General features: G+C 37.6%; 1 protein-coding gene across 3 annotated transcripts in view; it reads right to left on the reverse strand.

The window, feature by feature from the left end:
* Positions 1-24,763, reverse strand: part of ATPCL (ATP-citrate synthase) — a 191,090-nt gene that overhangs the window by 76,013 nt on the left and 90,314 nt on the right. The window lies entirely within an intron of this gene.

Here is a 24,763-nt window from a genome sequence, read left to right on the forward strand (position 1 = left end):
GCGATTACTTTGTGAAATAAGTCATTCAATACCCAATCATAAGCTTGGATGGCTTTTAGGGCATCAATTTTGTGTGTCTGAAGAAAGACTGATAGCCGTCTTTAAAGATGGGTATTCTTTAGAGATGGGTGTGGCATATAAACACAGCCGATCGCTAAGTTGAGAACGAGTGTAGTATGTGAACAAAGCACTTACAAAAGGGAGATGAATGTGGTTTATAAACCTCATCAGCCTATGTGAAATAAGTCATTCAATACCCAATCATAGGCTTCGATGGCTTTTGGGCGTCCACTTTTCATCTTTCCGAGGTGCACGGTGGCTCGCGCTTATCTCTGATGCGTAGGGTCCCTGGTTCCATCCCCGACCAAGTAAGCTTGTGGTGGACAACATCGTGTCCGTGAGTTTTCTCGGGGTACTCCCGTTTGCTCCCACACTCTCACTCCACCAATTTTCCCATCATTTACTTGCCTTACTCGTCTTGTCTCCCTTATTCTTAGATGATCGCAGGACGTTAAACTGGAAGATTTTGTTTCATTATTTTTTTCTTTTCAGAAAAAACTGATAGCTGTCTTTAAAAAGTTTTAAAGACGTGGCATATAAACACACAGCCGATCGTTCCAATGAGACTAGTGTGGTATATAACACATTAAGATGGAGAGGACGGGTGTTGTCTATAAACCTCATTAGCTTTTATTATGTCAAATAAGTCATTCTACCCAATCATAGGCTTGGACGGCTTTTAGGCAACTCACTTTTTTTCTTTTCATCTCTGAAGAAAAACTGACAGCCGTCCCTAAAGGGTTACTTCCGATTTTCTCGTCACACTGTCGAATACCTGTGTCATCAAGCTTTTTCAGCTCCCGTTAAAAGAAAGGCGAGAATTCTCTCTTACATTAAAGAACTTGACTCCACATGTTTACCTTGAAATTTATTAAAACGTCCCATATTTGATGAAAACTAAATTCTGTAATATATTTATAAATCAAATTTAATATAAACTAAATGAAATCCTTCTCACTTCCCCATTATATTATCAGTACAAAAGTGAAAGACAGCAGGAATCACGAAGAGAGTGAACTGCTATAAAGATATAAACGTAAGAAAACATTGTAATGGTTAATGATTCTTCTTTTAAAACTACTGTATGCATAAACAGAAACAGATAATAAAACCGTTAGCAAAACAATGCAGAGCCTTTCTGCCATCATAAGTTAATATGAAATGCTTGTAGAGAAAATTCTGCTTTATATATATTTGAACGTGTAAGTGCTGAATACAATGCTTGACTGAAAATGCGTTTCAACCGTCAATTATAATTTTCCTTATGTAACCACAGCTTACAATCTTGTAGGCATATCTAATTAATTATTGCATCCTAAGAGTTTTTTAACAGCCATAAAATGTCAGCTTCACATTAGTTATGTATATTATAAATTACATAATTACGCCCAGAGTGATTAGATGAAGACGGTGTGACAGATTTTCTCTTTCGTGGTAACAACAAGTTCAAAATAATTGAAAGAGAATGGAAAGAAAATAACTCCAGACGTATCCTCTTCGTTTCCTGCACAAAGCGCGTTTATGTATCTGAATTCTCTTCCCGGTAGCAGTACAATTTTCCAGCACTTAACTATCGGGGTAAAAAATGAAAAGGATTAGAAATTAGGAAATTTCAATCAGCTAGAAATGACAATGATAGGAGCCGTTGTGCAAACCACACACCACGCAAAGACAATATTGGTAGCTATACAGGGTGTTAAAAAATTTGTCAATATTTTGGGAATAGATTTCTCGCATGAAAATAAGAAAAAGAAAGTTCATAGTTTTGTAGTTACAGGGTGCCGACAACGTGAAGAAATGAACTTTAAAAGTTCATAGTTCCACTACTATAAAACCAATCGTAGTCGGGTCAAGACATCACTGACAAAGTGAGGAACTAGTATGTGAACTATCCAAATATCAATCTTTCAGAACCTCTGGTACTTGCACAATCATTTTTAGAGGGTCTGTTTGGGAAGTACTTGATCACTCTCCACCTACCTCTCTAAAAATTGGTGTGCAAGTACTGGAGCATTCTTAAGGTTGGTTTAAAGGGACAAGTTTTGCCGATAGATGGCACTACAGTCTTCGTATCTCTCCCATGTATTTTTTTACCTTTCACGAAAATTTACAATTTGTCTTACAAATTTCAACCTAGAGACTTCAAATTTTTAGAAAAAGAACTTTATAACGTATTAAAGAGATCAATCCGTGCCGATTTTTTATTTAGAATTTTCTTCATTGTTGAAATGAATACCCAAACTTATAACAATGGAACTGTTTCAACAGTGAAGAAAATTCTAAATAAAAAATCGGCACGGATTGTTCCCTTTAATAGGTTATGAAGTTCCTTCTCTAAAAATTTGAAGTCTCTAGGTTGAAATTTATAAGAGAAATTGTAAATTTTCATGAAAGGTAAAAAATACATGGGAGAGATACGAAGACTGTAGCGACATCTATCGGCAAAACTTGTCCCTTTACACTAACCTTAAACATGGATATTTGGATAGTTTATGTACCAATTCCTCAGTGATGTCTTAACCCGATTACGACAGGTCCCATAGTAGCGGAGCTATGAACTTTTAAAGTTCACTTGTTTCAAGTTTTCGGCACCTTATAACTCCAAAACTATCCACTTTTGAGCACAGCTCCATATGAAGTGTTTTTTTTTTTTTCTTATTTTGATGTAAGTAATCTGTTCCCAACATACTGACACATTTTTGAAACACCCTGTAGATCATCATGGGCTACCACGACAGAAACTTTATGCTTCATCGACGAGAAGATAACCTTCTAAAGCCACAATTTTTAATAAAAGTCATTAATTAGACTATAACGAGGATTCTTAAACTGGGACAAAACTTATGATTTATTATTTTTATTTTAACGTCCCACGATTCTCCACTGAGGCCAAGGGAGACAATGGTGATGAATGAAATTATGGAATGAAGAAAGTAGGAGAAAACAGAAGAACTCCGAGAAAACCGATGCATATGTTCTTCGTCCGCCACAAAGCCTACCAGTCGGGACCTAGGATCGAACCATGGACCCCACGAACCAGAGTGAGCGCTTTACCTATGAACCACTTAGGCCTCATGATTGTACTCTTTAGCCACTAATTGCTATATTACGCAAACGAACTAAGATTTAAAATCACGAATCACTTGCCAACCAACAATCATCCAGGTGTTTTTCTTTCCTGGAATAATTTCCATTTTCTATACCAGTGGTTCTCAACCTAATTCCTATGACTACCCCATTTCATCGCATCCTCTTGCCACCGACCCCCTTATAATTTCGGATTTGTAATAAGCTTATGTGGGGAATTTTAATATACCTATTGTGGAGATCTCACGATATTCATCTATTTCTATAATAGTAGAATCCATTTCTTGTATATAGTGGAGGCAGTAACTTCCCTAAAAGCAAATGGATTAAAATCAAATTTGGTAAGTTCATTCATATTACAAATATCGAATCCGATCCGTCATACTGTTTCAAAATGGAGTCCGTTTGAAAATATTGAAACTTCATAACTCCCTTAATTTCGGATCATATAAAATAATAAAGTGACTTCTAATTTTGGTTTTTAAAAAATTTGGACAGTTGTTTAAAAAGTTACTGAGTATTTTAAATGACTTGATAATGTGCGTTACGAAGATTGAACCGGACACTGCCGCACTAGTGAAATCACACCATGCTCAGGTATCTCATTAACTTTCAATTTTAATTATATTTCAATATATAGGTTTTGTTGCACATGTATTTTTCTGGTATTTCAATATGCAGTTAAAATTAATTTCATATCGTACCTCTGTCATTTAAATTGATTTTTAAACAACTCTGCACCTGTTGAAAATGTTTAGTAGACCTATTTTTTTGTTGTTCTTAACAGTAGGGTCTATGTATAAAAATAAAAATGTGCCTATCAGAACAAAAGTAAGAAATAATATTTAAAAATATTTTCCGGTATTAGATTCTAATTATATTTATCTCTTCTGCTCACCTTCGCGACCCCCACGAAAAAATGAAATGAAATCTGAATTTTACGTCCCACGGTAATGTCGGTTAGGCTAAAGGAGACGGTGATTATGAGAAATGAATGAAATGGTGGAATGAAGAAAGTGGGAGGAAACGGGAGAACCCTGAGAAAACCCACGCACACGGTGCTTGCCCACCACAAAGTTTACTTGGCGGGGGCGGGGATCGAACCCGGGACCCCAAGCACCAGAGGTGAACGCTCTACCACTGAGCCACCGCGGCCCCCACGACCCCCACGAAAACCTCTTGCGACCCTCAGGTTAAGAAACCCTGTTCTATACTATAATAAATCTTTTGTAACCTGAATTATTCCTTTCTCTTTTTCTTCTTTCTCGTATTATTTGTCGGTATGGTTTCAGGTATATTCCAACCATAATGACTTGATGGTGGAAATTTTCAAAATTAAAGTAAAGATGTCCAATAAAGCCCTTATACAGTTAAATAAAGAAGACATTAACTGATAATTACTTTTCCTACATGAACTTCCTGTAGGGGGCAAAGTGGCTCAGTGATAGAATGCTCGCCTCTTACGCCAGGGATGCGTGGCTTTCCTCAGGGTTCTCTCTTTCCTTCCGCATTATCATTCTCCCAATTCTTTCATACTCATTTATTTTCGTTACCCTATACAAATTTCCACTTTAAGAATTTTCCTACACGTTATGATACAAATAATACTGCAGAAGCAAGCATTGTGTTATCTTCCAGCGATTGCATTGACACAGAGACCGCATCATTTTGGTCGAACTACACTGAATCTCGAGGCACAAGATTACTAATTACTTCAAAAGAAAGAGTCATGCAATAAGCTTGAAATATTTTCTATCAATGCACTCCACATGTTACCTTTATGAGGTTGTTACATCGCACGAGTCAAGTTCATGTAGGATATTGAGTTCAACGTCCCACACGTATACTCCGAGCTTAAGGGAGGCGGTGACAGAACGAAATATTGGACTGAAGAAAGTGAGAGGACACGAGAGAACCCCGAGAAAATCAATGCACATGGTGTTTGTCTACCACAAAGCTCACTTGGCGAGTTAGCATTGAACTATAGACCCACGCACAAAAGATTAGCACTCTACCATTGAGCCACCGCGGCTCCCAACAAGGGGATTGAAGGCAGTGGCAGCCTATTACTACGACTAAAACTGGTACGCTTTTTGCTAAACAATTCATTCGATACATTTAAAATTGTGACCTTAATATGAGAAGCATGAAAAACTAGTACGATTAACTTATCTCTTCGATTTAATGGGAAACTAACACGCTTTTACAACAGTGCTGTTCGGAGGTTTCTTCTTTTTCTTCTGTTTCGCTTGACGATTTCCGGTGCTAACATACTATAACAGCAAAGAGAAACCATTGGACAGTATAGCTGACGTTTTTTTCATGCAACAGGTGGTGTGAGTGGAGAACTGATATCCGCTCCTCATAAACATACACTACACTGCCTTGTCAAGCAACGTAACAGTTTGCATTTTAAAAACAACGATAAACGTAACAAATTTATTATGTATAGCCTATAGTTTGCTTTGTTAGGCAATTATCAATCTATGTCGAACTTACTATTGGTCTTGGTCGCAGAACATAAAACCATATTGGCCTTTTGTTCATTACTGCGAACTTGAGGGAATTAAGTTTAAAAAATATCTACATTAAGTGAAAGTTTCCTATAGGAAAACTTTTCGTAAGCAGGGCGCAAACCTTCTGGTCGCCAGGTCACCATTTGCAACCAAATGGTGATAAGCATTTAGTCTTTACTTTATTTCATTTGCGAGCTCCTTCGTAGTTAAGCAGTTAGCATACGCGTCTTTTGCGTGGGAGACCCGGGTTCGATTCCTGGCGGGAGTTCATATGGTTTGGATTCCACGTTAATCTCAGTAGATCCACGTGTCATATAGCCTCGCTGCTGAACGGGACGTTAAATTCAAAATCAACTCAATTTACTTAATTTGCTCTCGGAAAAAATAAAAACAAAGAAAAAAAATTAAAACTGTGATCAAACGATGGATCCAGACTTGAAATATGACGCGTCCTGTATCATAAGTTTATTTATTTATTTATTTATTTATTTATTTATTTATTTATTTATTTATTTTAAGAGATCATGGTGACCATCCGTGAGGCTTACTGAAATATGGGTTTACCTTTACTATTATAAACCACATACGTTGGAAATAGTATTACGACAAAAAGCAAATGAAAAATGAAATATTTGAATTTTACGTCCCACGTATATGCCGGCTACGCTAAAGGAGACAGTAATCATGAGAAATGAATGAAATGGTGGAATGAAGCAAGTGGGAGGAAACGGGAGAACTCTGAGAAAACCCTTGGCACGTGTTTGTCCACCACAAAGTTCACTTGGCGCGAGCTGGGATAGAACCAGGAACCCCACGCGTTAGAGGTGAACCCTTTACCACTGAGCCGCCGCGGCCCCACGACAAAAAGCGTTCAATGTTGCTAATATATTTAAATGTCTTGGAAGTTGTGATGATGGCCAGTGAAAACAATAGTAGAACAACGACGTTAGACAATTTTATTTATTTATTTATACACATTCTAAGCATTTCCGGCAGCTATGGTCTTAGCCTTGTCATGTACGAGGAATGACGTGAGCACGCTATCCGAGAAAAGGAAGGAAGGAAACGGTCTTGGACCTGTATGCCAGGTACCATCTCGGCATTTGCCTGGTGTAAATGAGGAATACCCAGAAAAAAATCGGTTCAGAATGGCTGGCCTGAAAAAAAAAAAAACACGTTTTCGACCCAATGTCCCCTCGAACCCGGAACAGCTCGCACCAGAGGCGAAAAGTGTTAGCTACGTGGGGTCATATGTTAGATAATAAAAAATAGTTTCAAGAGTTAAGGGATTGAAGCAAAAACGGAAGTTCAATGCGGAGGAAATGAGAAAGTAAGGCAACGAGAAGCACGATTGCTTTTTTTTTCAATATTTAGATCAGCGTTTCCCAACCTTTTTTAACTTGGGGTACACTACGGGTGCTACCTGGATTCTCGCGGCGCACTTATAGATATTATTATTTGTAAATATAAAACACGGAGGTATTTTTTTCTGTGATTATTGATCTTCTCACAGAGAAGAAAGCTCGATCACTGTTTTTCTTTCTTGCTTTTGCTCATACCTGAGTCATTATGCTTATTTTTCATTCTAATTTAAAAATAGGAAAGAATTGCAATGAAATATTGGACTCAGGTTTTTTGAAAAAAAAAAAACGCTTTCTTTTTAAAAACTGTATCCAACTTTTTACTAAAAAGGTAGATCACTAAATAACGAACGAACAAATAAATCTCTTTTATTTTTAAAGCACAAATGTACGTAATTGTATCGAAAGGATTGAATGATAATATAAATTTTCAAATTACGAAATAGTCTGCAACAATAAAGAAGCACTAATGGTCATAACAATGATAACAAATACTTTTTTCAACATTAGAAATGTACAGTACAGAAACCCGGTATGAAACTTAAAATTGTACATTCATAGTACAGAAGTAGAGGTTCATAGTAATGTGAACTACAAATATACATTTTTCCCTGCGTTTTGCAATTTGATTACTATAAAATTAATAATTTTGTTTCGATTCCTCGCGGCACACCAGCGGTCCATTCGCGGCACACCGGTTGGGAAATGCTGATTTAGATTCATCTACTACCGAGAGTGGTAATTTGGATGTGAAAATAACACAAAGAATGCAAGAGGGATGTAGAAATTGGATGAGATTACGTTGCGTTCTGTGAGACCGCAGAATCGCGATAGAGATGTACAAAATACCGGTTAGGGCAGTAATGATATACAGAGCAGTAACAGCCAATAAAGCATAGGAAAAAAATGTTAGCAAAATAAGAATGTTGTGCTGGATGTGTGGGATAACAAGACGAGACAGAATGAGAAGTGAGAAAGTAAGGGAAATAATGAAGATTATAGAGATATCTAATAAGATCGATCATTGACTTACGTCGCACGATTATGTCCACACAAACTCACGTGTCAAAGATCAAGCTAATAACCCTTCAGCCATTGATTCTCTTCGCCATCATGCCCCCAATGCATATACATGGTTTTATATTGTAATATAAGATTCTTCTGTATCAAGAAAACTTTTTTGTGTGAGTAACTCTTGTTACGAACACTGAAGCCTCCTATACAATTCACCCTATATGTTAGGCAACCCTCCAAACATTACTGTTGCACAGGTCGCATATATTTAAATGAAATGCCGGCTAGGCTAAAGGAGACTGTGATGATGAGAAATGGATAAAGTGGTGGAATGAAGAAAGTGGGAGGAAGCGCGAGAACCCCGAGGAAACCCACGCACGCGGTGTTTATCCAATACAAAGTTTACTTGGCGCAAGTTGGGATCGAACCAAGGATACCGAGCACCAGAGGTGAACGCATATATTTAAAGTTATTTCCATATCAACGATATAATAAACAATGTGAAGATATGCGAAGACATGTATACAGATTATACACAAGTGTGGGCCCAGGCTTTAGTACATTAAATGAAATATTTCAGTTTAACGTTGCACGGTTATGTCATTTAGACTAAGGGAGACGGATGATGAAAGCAAGTGAATGATGATGGAAAAATTGATGGAATGAGAAAGTGGGAGGACTACCGCGAGAAAACCCACAGACATCTGTGGGCCGAACGAACCAGGGACCCCACGCACCAGGGGTAGTCCAGGATTTACTCAAAGGAAGCTACACAAATGTATATGTATATGTGCGTCATTTCCTCGTTTGTATAACGTAGTGCTGTTTCGATTTTTTCGAATATTCGTTTTCAATATTCCAACAATTGTTTTAATTATTCGTTATCCGAATATTTATTCGTTATTCGGATAATTCGAATTTTAATACCACTAATGTAATGTCATTGTCAAGTACTGTAAGGGCCATTTAATCAGGTGTAAACTTGGAGCTACCGAACGAAGGAGACTGTACGTTCACCCCTATTTTCATAAATATTGTAAAAGATTTTAACCCTCTGGATCATTCTGGGTATGAGTGAGTGCTACCATCTCGGTACCTGGCCGAAGTGGGTCCCTGAGCTAATCAATCTACGTTGAGGTGCGGCAGAAGTTACATTGGAAAGCAGGGAAGTGTCTAATAACGCAATCGCACGTTTGGAAGCAATTCAGACGGACTTAGGGATTTAGCGGGATTTATATTTAAACAATTAACTTTTAGCCATTTAACTGAACAATTCAAATTTATCTTTATTACACATATAGCTTTTTGCCTTGGTGGCGAAGTTAAACATAACTGAACGTCAGTCCGCATATATGTGATACTTACAAACTGGAAAGTCGTTAATATAAATACAGGAAGAAAAAAAAAAGGACCAAATATATTACTTAAGGGACCCGGCAAGGAAAGCTTCACTGAGCAGGCACTAATTCGTACTGCTTTCGGTCACGTACCCAACTTTGGATCCATTTAACAGCGGAAGCAGAGAAGTGAAATTTTTTGTACCAATTTCCTCAACAAAAATGTCGGTTTATTGACTGGAATACTTTGCTGAAAACCAGCAAGATTAAGTATGACTATTCCCTTGTCCAAAGCAGAGCGTCTATTATTAGAATATTGGTAAGGATTGTGAAATTCTGCCTAGTTTGCGGAATCTAGATAGAGAATTGTCTAAAAGGTCATTAACTTCAAAGATGCTCAGGTATTCGGCCACTTATAGTATATTCAAGAGTTTCAGACAGGGCAAATAATATTGAGATCGGCCTTAAATCTTCAGAGAACTGGATATCCTTAGTTTCAGGGAGAGGTAGGACTCTTGTTTTCCATAAGAACGAAGAAGTATCGGTAGTACGGAAGAGATTAAATAAAGATCAAATTTGTGTTCACGTAACAGGATTAAAGAAGCAAAACTATTATGTTTTCTTCCAACTTCAAGTAAAATACGATTCCACGAACAAGTTTTCCCTATTTTCTGGTTACTTACATGGTCTCCTCTATTACGAATAGAAAATGAGTTGACAAAAAAAAAAAAAAAAAAAAAAAAAAAAGTAAAGCTGTTTTTTTCCTAAGGCTATTAAAGAAAGTAGTCCTGGATTTCCCCAATCTTTCTCTCAGTTTGTTCCACGTATTCCATGTATACTAATACATACCAATGAAAATTTAGTAGAACACTGCAAACAGAAACCGAGACATACCATCAAAAGTGAGAGTGTTAGACACTTAAGAACTTGAGGATTGGAATCGCGAACTCTCAAAAGCAAACTATAAATTTGTCCAGGCTTAAAGCAGAAGCATAAAACGTACGACAAACAAGTTTCAATCAAAATTATACGCGAGAGCGAAAAATGAAATGAAATCTTTAAGTTTTACGTCCCACGGTTATGCCGGTTAGGCTAAAGGAGACGGTGATTATGAGAAATGAGTGGAATGAAGAAAGTGGGAGGAAACGGGAGAACCCCGAGAAAACGGTGTTTGTCCCACAAAGTCCACACGGCGCGAGCTGGGATCGAACCAGGGACCCCAAGCACCGGAGGTGAACGCCCTACCACTGAGCCACCGCGCCCCCCACGCGAGAACGAAACTACATACATAATTACATTAAAAAATATTAGATCGACTTATTGACTGGATGGTTTGCAGTTCAACCTCCCGTTTCAGCACCGAGTCAAGATGTTTCGTACAGTTTAACCTACAGTTTAACGTGGAATCCGAAGCACAATGAGCTTTGTCTATCATACGCTTAATGGCGTGTATACGAATCACCACTGTGGTTTTCTACAGTCTAACGTTTCTTCTCAATACTAAGCCTAGCCCCTCCCCGTTGGTCCAGTGGCAAACGCATGCGCCTTTGATTCACATAGTTCTGGATTCGATTCCCGACAAGAGAGCACTAAAAAAATCGAACCAATCACGGTGGTTCGGATTCTATCTTAAACTGGAGTTCCGACTTCAACAAACAAACAAAATACTAAGGCTATAAGAGATAGGGCTTACCACTAAAGCATAATCCGACCTATTACTTTCAGTTCCATCCGATAGCTACACCGGGAATCAAACCCCGACACATAAGAACATAAAGCAGGAAAGAAATACAACTTCCTATAGTTACGTTACTTCTTCCGCACGTTATCTCACTGAAAACGTGAACACTAGTCAGTTAGTTAGAAAGTTTGTGGATGTCCTCTTAAATTCCATCCAATAATCTTTCGCAGTTGAAGTATTTTGGGCCTACATAGAAAGGAAATTTCATTTTTACACCCCAATACACTTGAGAATAACACAATAGTCTCAATATTATAGAATTGAGAATTGTCTATATCTCATAATAAAATAGTCAGCTCATGTTGTAGAAAAAATGCCAACTAACCATGGAAACAACCAGGTTGTGACGTCATAAGATTACTGTCCATCAGAAAATAAATGAATGATCCACAACCTACTACTAGTACTTCAGTGCGCTATATCCTGTACATTAAGAAAAAAACCGGTAACACGGAAGAAGCTGTCTTTGTACGGAAAAAAAAAAGAAAAAAAAAACACTGGCCAGAGAAGGAAAATCATCAAATGAACGCAGCAGTAGGAAGTAATTTATTGTATGCAGATGATTTAGGTCACTCTACATAATCGTAATTCAAAACATTTACTAATAATATCAGCCACGTTGCAACCATGCCATTAAAAAAAAAAAAAAAAAATCCATAGAAAGTTATTGCAGAATCTTCCCTAATAGAAGGCTAGCACATTAGCACATTAAGCTACATGCTCAGAGCAAACAAAACAAATACGTATTTTTAAAGGTTTAGAGCTGAGAAGCTTGTTAAATCTAGCAATGACACTGTGGCTAAACGGAAAAGTCCATCGCTACTATGGATCTTATTCTGTCTGATTCTAATAAAGTCATAACCTAATAAAGTCCTCAACACGCCATGATAAAGTACACATCTATCTCTATACACCCTGCATTCCAAAAGAAACCGAACGTTTTAAAAAAACAAAAAAGCAATGTACATTTTGGAACAAATCATTTTTATTAATCAATGTATTCCCCTTCTGCATCGATACACATATTTGCACGCTCCAACAAGTTGTCAAACGACTTCTCCATGTCCTTTATTGGAATGGTTTTTAGGACGGCGGTCGTCGCCTTCTCAATGGCATCAATCGATGCGTGCCACTTTCCTTTCATCGCCAAATGCAGTTTCGGGAACAGATAGAAATCGCACGGAGCGAGATCTGGTGAATAGGGCGGATGATGCAACCGAATAATGTGATTTTTGACCAAAAATTCAGTTACAAGTCGCGAACGATGTGATGGTGCATTATCGTCCAAAAGAGTCCAACTGCCGATTTCGCGATATTCGGGCCGAATACGACGAATTCTTGCCAGCAAACGCTTCATGACGCCCAAGTAAAACTCTCCAGTGACTGTCTGGCCGGGCTGAACAAATTCTTTGTGGATAATTCCTTTTGAATCGTAAAAGCAAATCAGCATCACCTTAACTTTTGACTTCACCAAGCGACTTTTTTTTGGGCGTTCCTTCATCCGGCGCTCTCCATTCAGCACTTTGCCGCTTTGTTTCGGGCTCATATTCAAAACACCACGTCTTGTCACCAGTTACAATCGATTTCAAGAAGTTTCGATCCTGCCGAGCACTTTTAACGATGTCTTTGCAATGCGCAATTCGATCAACTTTTTGGTCTTCGGTGAGTTTGTGTGGTACAAACCGCGAATTAACCTTCTTAAGGCCCAAAACTTCGGTCAAAATGCGGTTGTTTGAGGAATGCCTAATTCTATTTCAATAACTTTCACTGACGATTTTTTGTTATGTTTGATGAATTCACGCACTTTTTCGATGTTTTCTTCCGATAATCCGGTTCTGGGACGGCCTGATCTTTCATCATCATCCAGCGTCTCTCTACCCGATTTGAATCGCCTGAACCACTCGTAAACTTGCGTACGGGATAGACACTCATCACCATATGCATTTTGTAGCATTTGGTGCGTTTCACTAAAAGTTTTACCCAGTTTAACACAAAACTCAATTGCAGCTCGTTGTTTGAAACTCATTTTCCGACCGATGTACACAACACACTGACAGTTGAAACGCAATAACTTTGTTGCCGTGCATCCAAATGTCATGACATTTATACCAGTTGTCAATGAGGGACTACGCCATCTACCGGTAAAATATTACAACAGATGGCACTAGTGGTACTATTTGTTTTTAAAAGTTCGGTTTCTTTTGGAATGGAGGGTGTATATATAAAAATGAAAGTGACTATGCTTGTGACTTCATCTCTCTTGAACCACCCAACCGATTTCGATCAAATTTTTCTACATAGACGAGGTTCGGGCCTGGAATAGTTTTTACCATCTCACTTTGACGGTGCAACTTAGGGGATGGGAAGGGCAGAGATATTTAAAAATGATCGAAAATGACGGTCATTAGTGTCGAATCCATACTTTTCGGGGTCGTTGAGATGAACAATGACACTTTCGATGCCGTGATGTCGATTAAATCCAAATTCAGCATCGTAACTTGGGAATGAGGAGTGGAATACTTTTATATTATATATATATATATATATATATATATATATATATATATATATATATATATATATATATATATATATATATATATATATAACAGTGGCGGATCCTAGATATGATCAAGGGAGGGGATAACCATAATAACCATAATTTCCCGCTTTATCCAGTGTAAAGCAGGATTGAAGCCCATTTTATCCAATGTATACCTGAGCTTCAAGAGGATATATATAGGGTGTTTCAGAACAATACCGAAACGTTTGGGAGATCATTCCTGACGCCAAGATAAGACAAAAAATACAGACCAACTTGGGTGCAAAAATGCTTCCTTTCCGAAATGAAAAATGAAATGAAATCTTTAAGTTTTACGTTCCACGATTATGCCGATTCGGCTGAAGGAGACGGTGATGATGAGAAATGAATGAAATGGTGGAATGAAGAAAGTGGGAGGAAACCGGAGAACCCCGTGAAAACCCACGAGCACGGTGTTTGTTCACAACGAAGGCCACACGGCGCGAGCTGGGATCGAACCAGGAATTCTAAGCACCGTAGGTGAACGCTCTACCACTGAGCCACCGGGCCCGCTCTGCTTATTTTCCGGGTTATAGGCTGCTGAAAATATGAAAAAATTAAATTTAAAGATCCATAGCTCCAAAACTATAGGACTTACCGTACTCGGGTCAAAACTTTACTTAGGAACTAATATGTGCGCTATCCAAAAATACATATTTCAGAACCTTAATGTACTCATGCAACAGTTTTTATAGAGAGAGTTTGACTACGAGATATAATTTGAAGTACTCACAAACTACCTCTATAAAAATTGTTGGGAATGTACCGCAGACTCTGAAACTTGGATATTAGGATAGGACACATGCTAGTTCCTAACTGAACTCTTGACCCGACTACAGTATCCCACTGTTTTGGAATATGAACCTTTAAAGTTAATATTTTCGTGTTTTCGGCAGCCTATATTTCCGAAAGGAAGCATTTATGCACCCAGGTAGGTCTGTACTTTATCTTATCTTGGTGTCAGGACAGGGTTGGCTGGTTTAAACCAAGGTGGTTTAAACCATGGTTTAAACCAAGGTTTAAACCAGCTGGTTTTTTCAAAAAAACCAATTGGTTTAAACCAAAAAACGAAAATTGTTCATAAAAGTGTAAGTGTTAGTAAAATCTTGATGAACACACATTTGTGGGATATCACGTTTCACTCCCGTATATTATTCGTATTATATCCAGACATAAATTCCCCATTCATTACTCAAAAAGATTATACTACAAAAGCAACTTTTTTTTATCAGTTTATAAATGTTTGTTTTGTGATTTTTTTGTAGTTATTATTGTTATGTAATTGCAATCAAAGAAAAAATTCTAAATATTGTTTCGTTTCAATGTTTACTATTGATAATATACATCGAAATGCCGTACTTTGTGTGTGTGTTGGGGGGGGGGTCATACAGACCCCACGAGAGGCATTTAGTGAAATGAGAAGTATCTTTGGTATCTATTTATGTATAAATGAGTCTAAGCCAAAGTGGACTCAAATAATTCGTATATTTATTCACTTTTCTTACTGATATGCAAATTAAGTCGTTGTATTTCTTTAATTTGGACCAATAAAAGTCGTTGTTACTAACTTGAACTAAATTAGTTCTTCTGTACTCCGTAGTACTTTGAAATTGTCCTTCTGAAATGACTCTTGACAGTTAATTATATTAAGAAGCATGTAAAGATCAGTATAACATATTTTTATCAGGATTCCTTCGTGAGTGAGTCGGCAGACGTATCGTATTTGTGGCCAATTAGTCCTGGTTCCGAGTTCAAATGGAGTACAATTTCTCTGATGTAACTCGAGAAGCGGTTTTTATTCTGCTTTAAGCTTATGTGACCCCTTCCAACATAACCCGGTTGTTGCATAATAACATCAAGGCGAAACAAACTTATTTCTGTCCATATATGATATTAATATATGGAGCAAATTATTTAAACCAAAATACCTGGTTTAAACCAAAAAAACCTGGTTTAAACCAAAAAAACCTGGTTTAAACCAAAAAAACCGGTTTTTTTTTGTTTTTTTAATAAAAACCATGGTTTTTGCCAACCCTATGTCAGGAATCATCTCCACATTGTCTTATCTTGGTGTCAGGAGTTCCAGTTTTCGGGGTTACTGAGACAATAATGACATTTCTGATGCCGTTTAAAGCGCAAATTCAGTCACCATTAATACTCCTAAGCGAGGATGGTGACATATAAAATTATTGAAAATGACCGAGATTAGTGTTGAAATCTTCGTTTTTAGGGTCCCTTAGTTGATTGGTAACAGTTATGAAAATGAAACGTGTTTTCCCTGTACGAAGAACGGGCATTCTATTAGTAATCAATAAAAAATACTTCATGTAATTAATCAATGCACTTGAACATTTCACTTTCACAATCCATACCCAGGATGTAAGTTACAATGGCATCCTAAACCCAAAGGTACCCTTAGTATACATTATATTATAGTGTATATACCATGAACATCTTGATCGTACCTATCTGTACTATTGTTAATGCAAGGGCTTAGTTTCTATCACCGTGGGTTTTCTCCTTTCCAAACACTTCCTTCATTCTAACATTATGTCCGTTATCATTATCGTCTACCTTAGCCTCGGAGCATAAGCGTGGGACGTAAAAACTTTTAAAGAAATCTTGTCAAATACTGCCTTAATTTCTTTTCTTCATTAAAAAAAAACTAATTCCAGTATGTGTCCCTTTTTTCTCAAACTTTCGCTAACATGCAGTGGGATTTAAGTGAATGCACTGTTAGTATGTCAGCACGTCCGTTACTACACACGATATCTCCTGAACGAAAGCGAATTTTTGAATCCTGTTTCTCGCAATAGGGAGCTTTAGCGATTATCTCGGTCAATTTCGTTAATGAAGTCAATCCAGTAACATCTTCGCGGGTAACGGTGGATTTCCATACCTATTTAAAATACATAACATTACCTAGCGTCTATGCAACCTGGACAGTAGTAAAGGAATGCTGGTTGCCTACAATTAAAGGATATGCTGGCATATCTTTGCACACCCGTAATTCGAACACTTTCAGTCCTTTTCTCTCTCTTCCGTAATTCAACTTATCTGTCCCGTACAGTAAAACATTTGCCATGGAACATTTGGTTAAGTTTTAACTTTCCCATTCTTATTGGATCCGAATATTCGCCTCATGATGTTATTCTCAAACACTTTCAGTCTACATTCTTCCCTCAGAGTAAGCGACCATGTTTCGCAACCATACAGAACAACAGGCATGATTATCGTTGTATATATATATATTTGGTCTAGGAATTAATTCGTGCGGGTGGACAAGAGATGGCGCAACGAACGGAGCGTCGCACAGTTCCAAGTATCCACACATGTGTTGCAAACCCCTGTCATCGCGTATCGTTCGTAGTATAGGGCAGTGGATTAAAGCGTCAACAACACCAGTTTGTAGTTAAGTGAACATGGCGCAATTTGTGCCTGATAAAGTGTTTTTGCGATGTGTCCTGCTGCATTACTTTAACATGAGAAAAGTGCGACTGAAAGTCATCGTATTTTGGTGGAAGTGTATGGTGACCATGCTCTAGCTGAGCGAACGTGTCAGAAGTGGTTTGCACGGTTTAGAAGTGGTGATTTCGGCTTGGCAGACCAAGAGCGAGCTGGACAGCCAAAAAAATTTCAAGACGAAGAATTGACAGCATTGCTGGAGCAGGATTCGTGTCAAAGGCAGGAACAACTTGCAGCAGCATTAGGCGTTGATCAAACAACAGTCTCCAAACGCTTGAAAGCCATGGGAATGATTCAAAAGATGTCACATTGGGTTCCACATGAATTGAAAGACAGAGACGTTGAAAGACGAAAAACCATTTGCGAATTGCTGCTTCAAGGACAGAGCAGAAAGGGGTTTCTGCATCGAATTATTACGGGTGATGAGAAGTGGATCCATTACGAGAACCCTAAACGAAAAAAGGCCTGGGTGAAACCAGGTGAACCAGGTCCATCACAACCAAAACGAGATATTCACTGTGCAAAGGTTATGCTGTGCATATGGTGGGATATGAAAGGTGTGGTGTACTATGAGCTGCTGCAACCGGGTGAAACTATGAATGGAGAACGTTATCGACGAGAATTAATCCGTTTGAAGCAAGCTCTGGCCAGAACACGACCAGAATGGGAGAACAGACATGATAAACTTATTGTTCAACATGATAACGCTCGCCCACATGTCGCAAAACCGGTCAAAACCTATTTAGAAAATGTCGGATGGGAAGTTTTACACCACCCGCCGTATTCACCAGACGTTGCTCCTTCGGACTACTACTTGTTCGATTGCATGAACAACGATTTGATTGGACAGCGGTTTACTTCTTCAGAAGATATCGAAACATGGGTCTCTGACTAGATCGCTTCCAAGGATGAGGACTTCTTTCGCCACGGAATCCGTACATTGCCTGACAGATGGGCGAAAGTGGTGGCTAGCGATGGACAATATTTTTCTTAAGGTATTTATGTATTTTGTGTTTGTACTACAGCTTCAATGTGTGCGTACCAACCGCACGAATTAATTCCTAGACCAAATATATATATATATATATATATATATATATATATATATATATATATATATATATAAGCTTCGAATTTAATTTCTTTGTGAATATGGTTATGGACAATTAATATGGATCCTAGATATTTAAAAAGTATCCACTTTGTCGAAAGTATTATCTAGGGATGCGCACGAGACAAGATTTGTGGCTGTCTCGTCTCGAAAATGTGGTGTAAAAGTGGTCTCGATTCGAAAAATGTATATTTTTCCATTGGAAGAGCCGTGTCTCGACTCGTCTCGTGCGCATCCCTAGTATTATCTAATATAACATTTAAATCATATTTATCATTGAAGCATTGTGTAATGATTTGCCTATCTTTAAACGTTGATAAATGCCCTTCATTGTGTTCATATAATCACATTATAGTTTCTTTACTATGAATTATGTAACACTAAAATACTGTTTCAGATCTAAGACCTGTGTTAACTCCCGCGAGATTCGTGGAATGTTTATAGTCTCGTTTCGATACTAGTCTGATCTTGATTTTAAAAATACACTTCTCGGATCGACTCTCGTCTCGTTTTCGAGTCTCGAGAATAGAGACTAGATGAAAAATTTCTCGTCTCATGGGTTCACTGATCGGGAACAGAACACTGGATGGATAAATAACAAAATTCAATCAAAAACTCAGGTAGGCACGAATAAACAGATTGTTTTCACATGTAAAATTAGGTCACGAATAACCACTTGAGTCTTTTCCAAAATCCCACTAGTTATTGATGCTTTTACCGTTATAAATGACACGTGATTCATTGACGCCTGCCCTATGCACGCAATGTCCGTTGAGCATGCTATCACTATTTCTCTCTCAACGTCAGACCAAATATCCAATCTGATAGTTTAAGAATATTTAACATGGTTTATTTTTGATTCAACATGCAAACTTATGGTGCAAAAGTATCAGTTTATACAACGACGTAAGATGTCCCGACAACAGATGCCTTAAAAGACCTGTATTTTGTACGTATTTCTAGCGCCTTTATCTACTAAATGTGTTAAAAGGATGACCTAACTCATGACAAGTATATTGGTAGTTAATTTCTGTTAACATGTACACTCATGTCCAAATTAATGTCGCATGTCTATAAATATGTTGTCCTAGGAATATAATTTGATAACGGATTCGTTCGGTATTTCTTATAATATTAGTATGTGTATAATCGGCAAAGACATGTGTGTGGCAAATTTCATGCCAAAAGAGCAGTAAATAAGAAAAATAAAACGAAAATAAAACTTTCTTGTTCATTTAACATTTTGTTTTACTCTAATTTTCGTATTTATAGTTCATTTCCTATGAAATTTGCCACAAATATACATTTCCCGACTATACACACAGTATCAATATTAAAAGTACCCTGTAAAATCATTATCAAATTATATTCTTACAAAAAGAAAGACAGTTATAGATATGCGACAATCATTTTGGACATGAGTGTACAAAGCGAGAATAAAGAGATTTATTTTGTAGTTGAAGTAGTGTAATCCCAGATTCTATTTTCGGGTAACGGTATTGAGACCATTTTCACTTTATTATCAACGTATTTATTTTATCCGGTGTATCTGTAATATGTTATTCTTTCACCCTCATGCATAGAGCCTGTTCATATTACAGAAAACTCTCTCCAAACTGAAAAGCAATTAACAATGTAAATTAAACTGATCTGAATATAGCTTGTATTCAAATCCGGCTGATTGATTTGTATTTTGGTCAACATGAAGGCCATACAGAAAAACATCAACAGTTTAAAATGAAATCTTTACTGCGTTCCACGCTCTCCCACCGGGAATCGAGCCCAGGACTTCATACACAAAGACCAAACGCTAGTCACTAGGCCAGTGAGAAGGGTTACTGTATTGTGAACACAGAAACCAGCATGCTCTTTACACTAAGCAATCTGGCCAGCCATGTGACATATTAATTAGGTGATTATTATTATTATTATTATTTTGAAAACGAAACTAATCTTTAACGTCCCACGATCGTGATCATGTAGGATAAATTATATTTTATTTTTAGTTTAGAGCCCCTTTTAGCAGCGAGGCTATATGAGACGTGGACCTAGAGCTTAACATGGGATCCGAACCTGGGTCTGCCACACCAAAAGCCCGCATGTGGTCCCGCGTAGCGTAATCGCTAATACTCTCATCTTTAGTGCGAGTGGTCCCAAGTTCGATTCCCGGTAGGGACACTCGGTCGAAGAAGTGTAAAAGCTTCAGGTCAGCCATCCAGGGAGTTTACCTGGGTTTACGTCATTCATACCAGGCAAATGCTGAGATGGTACATAACATAGGTCCTAGGCCGCTTCCTTCCTTCCTTCATCAATCCTTCCTTCCTTCCTTCCCTTTCCTTGGATAGTGTGATCGCCGAGGGACGTCATCCCTTGTACGTTACGGGCTAACATGGCCAGAGATGTCGAAAGCCCAGAAATCTAATTCCTAATCCTAATCCTAGTGATGGCCTAAAATGGCCTGATGCCGAAAGCCCAGAAATCTAATTCCTAATCCTAATCCTAGTGACGGGTTACCATGGCCAAAGTTGCCGAAAGCCCAGAAATCTAATTCCTAATCCTAACCAAAGGCGCACACGCTAACTGCTTAGCCACGAAGAAGCTCATTTAGGATAAATGAGACGCATGATTAATGAAACTGAATGGGTAGAACGAATTGGTTGATTAAGGATGTGGGAGGAAATGAGAGAACTCAGAGAAAAATATACGGGGACGATATTGCCCACATTAAACTGAAAAGGTCTGGGATTGAACCTGACATCCTTCGCTCTAAAAGAGAGCGCTTTATACTGAGGCACAGTGGCTTCAGCTAACAATAATATAGAAAACAATATGTGTCATGAGATTAAGTGTGACATCTTCGGTTGTTTGAAGCAGTGGTTCTCAAACCTTTTTGTTTGACAGCTCACTTTACTGAACGTCCAGTACATCGAGACACACCTATTTGGTTTTACTATTATAATAGTTATTGTTATTAGTATTAGTATTTATAATAAAAATATCAATTAGTTTTCATAATGACTCTATATAGCACTAAACGTTATTGCTACCGCTGGAAATGTTAAGTGGTAGTTTGTCTCGATTTTAACTAATTATTATTAAATTCTTTATGATTTTTTTAATTTTTAAAATTTCGCAACACACGTTAAAGAGGTCTCATCCCGGCAAAATTAAAATACTGCTAATTTTACAGTAATTATGTGATATCTTCAAATAGATAAAAGATAATCGAAATGTGGAACAAGAGCGCTCTAGACAAAATCATTTTACATGAGATATCGTTATCACGATTCACTTATCTGCTTTCGATTTCGAGCCATTTTGAAAATCGGCATTTATTTTCGCGTTTATAAACGTCTGAAAACGGAAAACCACTAGATGAGTTGTGATAACGGTACCTCAAGCAAAATAATATTGTCTAGGGCGCTCTTGTTCCACATTTCAATTATCTTTTATCTATTTAAAGATATCACACAATTACTATAAAATTTGCAGTATTTTAATTTCGCCGGGATGAGGCCTCTTAAGGGACCGTGACATAACAGTATGTCGCGACACATCAGTTGAGAACTACTGGTTTGGACTTCAGCATTCCTTTTCAGCACTCAGGCTCTATCACATATGGACATTCAGTTTAAGATGAAATCCTAACCAACATAATGCGTGTAACTTTCAAGGCTCTCTTCCCATTGAAAATCCAGCCCGATACCATGTGCACCAAAAGTGAACATGCTGGTCCGCTTATCATCTAACAGGAATAGAATGTGCATAGGTCTAGATCAGCACTAGAGAAACTTATTTATTTTACTATCAACTGACAATTATCGAATTCCATTTTAAAAATTCATTATCGTTTCCTGCAATTATTTCCGTGTTACAGGAGCTACTTAGGAATTAGTAAACTATTTTCACATTTTTTTAAGATAACGGGAAACAAAATAACTGATCATTTCCGATTCGTAAGATGAAGAGGATTACTATAAGCTCATATTAGGATAAGTCTCCTCGGTTGATTCGCTCTTCTAACACATGTGGGAAAACTATGAATAGGTTTGATGTTAAATCTTGCTTTTACATTACTCCACGACACAAATACGAACGCAATCACTGATCACACGAAGAAAGTTACGTGTAATCCAAAATCGCTCATTGACGTCACACTGAAAACCAGTGGTGGGTCTAGCCCGAGACCGGGGCCCCCAATTTTTTGAGCGACAAAGAAAACTGAAGCTATTATTTTGAGAACTTTTGAAAGTTACCGTAAGTGTTCCCTTTTATTCTTTATTGATTTTTTTTAAACATATATACTTTCGGCCAGTGGCGGATCCAGGGGAGCAATCGCCCCCCCCCCCAGAAGAGGGCAGTATTTTTATTTTATACATAAATTAAACCCGTCTCAGAGTTTGGAGCTCTTAAAAGTAGCTCTAAGTAGCAGTATTACCCCCTCCAGAAGTCCGTTTTGGATCCGCCCCTGCCTGCGGATACAATTTTTCTCTTATGCAACGTGTAAAACAATATTTGAAGTCCACAATGTCAACGTCCAATCTAGTCATGATATCTATCTGGAGAGACATAGCTTGGAAATTTCTGCAGAACCCATGAAAACCTGTGAACACAAGATATACGTATCATAGTCTGTATTCTAGGCGCACCCGTTTTTACCTTTTAGGTCCGCCATTGCTGAAAACAGCAGAAATTAGAATCTAAAAACACAAAATCTAATAAAATATATGTAATATTTCCCATGTACTAGAGTTGCCAGCTTTGGGTAAGCCTAAAAACCAGACACACTTATCGAATATATGTAGATTGTACGTTCCTCACACACATAGTTGCACATCGAAAACATGCATGTATTCTTGAATGAAAATTGCAATGAACATTTTGAACTAAGAACATGCGGAAACAGAAAATCCCTAGCATCAGCTTGCTGACGGTTAGTTACAACAGAAGTTATGAACCATTGAACGGATACAAACAGTAACATGATTGGCGGTGATTTCACAATAGAACCGTATCCCAGCACGGATGCGGATTTACCCGCATCATTATAGATTTTTTTTTTGCGAATATATTTTTAGTTTCTGTGCTGATGGCGGACAAAAATGCGGATATTCGTGAAAAGACAAGAACTTAATGTTTAGAAGAATCATCACTTATTACTGATTTACATCTTGTAATAAAGCATGATTACCCTTTCGGAACAAAAAGCCACCAGAATAAAATTATTTTTTAACCCTTCTCTCTGCATTTAACCTTATAGACTATATGTTATCTTACACACACAATCTGATTATAACCTTATAGACATAATCTGATTTTATGGCAATTTGTCTGATGTGGCTTATCCTTCCTTTGAGAAGGTTTTTTTCTTATCTCAATTTTGCTTGTGCGTTCTGAGTAAAGATACTTTTGTATTATCAGTTGGGAAAAACAAGCAAGAAAAAACTAAAGATTTGCCTTACAATTAATTGACAGATATGGAATTATCAGATTAACTTTTATTCTAGTTAGAAGTTTGCATTTGAAAGAATCTTAAGTAGGTGTGTTCTATTAATTTCGTATTTCTAATTTCATGAATTTTATTTGGCGTAGCTGACTCACAATAAGTACAATAGGAAAAAATGGTATTGATTATTTAGCCTGAATTTTATTACTATTATGGGAGTCGCAAAATTATAAAGAAGTATTTGGAATCATTATAATAGGAACTATTTTTTTTTAAATTGTAACTGTCACAGAAGAACCACAGTTTTATACTTATCTCATCTGCGGATGCCGGTATGGATGCAGATGCGATTTTCTGCATCCGCACACCAGGGGCGGATCCAGGACCGACTTCTGGGGGGGGGCGGTTTGTTGTCATATTGCTACTTTTAAGGGCTCCAAACTTTGGGATGGGTTTTATTTATATATATAAAATAAGAAAGTTTCCCCTTCTGGGCGGGCGATCGCCCCCACCTGGACCCGCCCCTGCCGCACACACACCTGTGCATAAACGTATCTCGATATTCCTACGTAACATATCGTGCATTAGGGACGGCTTTAGGATTTTAATTTTAGGTAGGCCCGCTCCCTCGCTTATGGATACATATACACAGATTGATTAGTGACAGAAGGAAATTACTTTTACGGTAGTGGTTGATGCTATTTGTTAAATAATTATCTACCATTAATATAAATAGTGAAAAATATATTTACTCTTTATTGTATCTCTAGCGTTTATATATATACTTCAAAATTTTTGGGTAGGCCCGTGCCTACCCGGCCTACCCGCTAAAGCCGCCACTGGCATCAATATATTCATAAATGCTACTCGCATATTTTGTGTTTCCATTAATTTGGCGTCCCTCTTAGATGCAATTCAAGACTATGAGAATATTCATCAAATTCGGGATGTCCCGCTTATTAGGGACAGATGGCAATCCTATATAGTGTCCATCCAAGAAACTCGTATACACATAATAAAAAAATCCTACACGTGTTAAAAAAA

Source organism: Thermobia domestica, chromosome 15 (genome assembly GCF_964235325.1).
Source record: "Thermobia domestica chromosome 15, izTheDome1.hap1.1, whole genome shotgun sequence".
Taxonomy (NCBI): Eukaryota; Metazoa; Arthropoda; class Insecta; order Zygentoma; family Lepismatidae; genus Thermobia; species Thermobia domestica.